Source organism: Lutra lutra, chromosome 2, assembly GCF_902655055.1.
Source record: "Lutra lutra chromosome 2, mLutLut1.2, whole genome shotgun sequence".
Lineage (NCBI taxonomy): Eukaryota > Metazoa > Chordata > Mammalia > Carnivora > Mustelidae > Lutra > Lutra lutra.
In genome coordinates, this window is record NC_062279.1 from 9644325 (window position 1) to 9646674 (window position 2350).

Here is a 2350-nt window from a genome sequence, read left to right on the forward strand (position 1 = left end):
TTTCCAACTGGCCACTTTTGCTCCCGATGCCATGCGAGGAAAATTATTCCTTATTTTTTTTGAGACTTCTAAAATGAATTCCCAACATATTTATCTGTTATGTTCTTTCATGAATCACCTTTTCAAATTAAAATCTTAGCTAAAAGTGAAAATAATTTTGTCATTGACTTCTTAAGGATAACAGAAGTATTAGGCATTAATTGTTCTTATCATTACAGTAAATTTTTAACCAAGAAATGTACTATTAAAAAAATACAAGGATGAGTGGCACTTTGAAAGCAATCTAATATAGCTAGAAAAATAACGTATTTTTTTAATCAATTCCAATTATATGGAGTAATAAATTCCAGCACAGATTTTTCTAGCCAGTTAATTTAGGACCAAATTAAATATTTCTCCTCTTCCAGGTTGGGATGCAAATTTAAAACTCAAATGTATCAACTAAGATTTCAAAAAGCTTATCCTGACCATCTTCTTTAAGTTACATAAGAAAGTGTTTCTAAAACTCACTCAGTAGAAAGTCTTGTCTGCTATATTTAAATGCCTATCAAGAGATAACAATGATCAGTGACCTCTTCAGAAATGGACATGTCGGTCTTCATATTCCATTTTGTTGCTTTATTTATTATACAAAGAAAGTTCTGTTAATTGCTGCCTTTGGAGTTTTCAAAAAATATGTAATGCAGTAGAAAATAAGCAACTTCTATAATTTTAAATGTGTAGTAGTGACAATAGTGATATAAAGCTTTACTTTTTAAAAAACTTTTCTCTAATATTTGACAATTGGTGCAAGCTCTATGGGAACAGTCTATAAGGTGTAAGTTGCAAGTATAATTTCTAGTCTGGTCACATGGCTCCCCTGAGGTCAAAAGTCTTTTCTCATACCCACAAATCCATCATGTAAAATAACAGCATTGTGATTAAAAAATATATATATGGGATGGACTTACTCAAAATCCGCTTACATTTTATAGAACCTCTATATATGTCTGGGAATAGCCCTGAGTAATACAAGAAGAAAATCTTTGATTTCAAATGAGATACAGTGGAAGGGGATAGATAATAAAACTACAATACTTAATAAACAAAAATAAAGCTTAATAAAGGATGCTCACTGCTGTGTAAAATTTGAAAAAAAATAAAGAGGAAGAATGTTGGTGGATGGTGTCAACATTAAAAAGAGCTATCTTCTTACCGAGAAGAGGCGAGAGTAGATAGCTTTACAGGAAGTAGCTTTCCTGGAAGGGGCCATGTATTTGAAGAACAAAGATATCCTTCTAATGTAAATGGAAAATGCAGGGAACGTCACACTGACGAGGTGTCTCCATATTCTTTAGTCTCAGAAAGGGTCATGAGAGCAATGCTCAGCAACCAGTTAGTAGAGGAAAAGATCAAAGATGGCAGAGAAATAATATAGTCAAAAGAAATTTTGCCTTCAGGTTTTTATGTCCTGATACAAGTAAGCCATAGACAAATATGATCCTAGTTAGAATAATCAGGCAACCAATTAAAAGCAATTAACCCAGTCTCCACCTACAAAATGAAGTCTAGAGCTCCAGTGCACTTAAGAGGTCTAAGCATCTGGTTAGAAAGAGCCTTCAGCTACTCTGTCCTGCTGCTGTGTTAACTGCCACTCCATTGATTGAGAAAACAACTTGAGAAACAGAAGCCTTTCTTTTTAAAAGTCCTTTATTCTGACAATCACCACAGTGGGAATATTCATCTCAACACTGATATGATAGTATTAGTGATAGTATTAAACACACACGGACACAAACATGGTTACACAAAAATACACATTTTTTTCTTAAGCTTAATGAGCTACAGTAGGATTATTAATTTTAAAAAACAGAAGAAAAAAGGATGCAAGATTTGAAGTTTTATGAAGATTTATAGTTTTTACCTCATTGGAATATAATGTTATGATTAAAATTCTTGATTATAGTAGACTATTAAATCATTTTATTCTGAGTATTTTGCACATAAGAATCTCTCTCTCAGAAGGGAGTTGAGGGAAATTGGAAGGGGAGGTGAACCATGAGAGACTATGGACTCTGAAAAACGATCTGAGAATTTTGAAGGGGTGGGGGGTGGGAGGTTGGGGGGCACCAGGTGGTGGGTATTGTAGAGGGCACGGATTGCATGGAGCACTGGGTGTGGTGTAAAAATAATGAATACTGTTATGCTGAAAAAAAATAAAAAATTTAATAAAATTCTTTAAAAAAAAAAAAAAAAAAAAAAAAGAATCTCTCTCTCAAAAAAAAATCTCTTTCTCCACATACACTTATAAAAACAGATACACAAATGTCACTATCAGTAGTCACATGCTGATTTTTTTTCCTTTCAACAT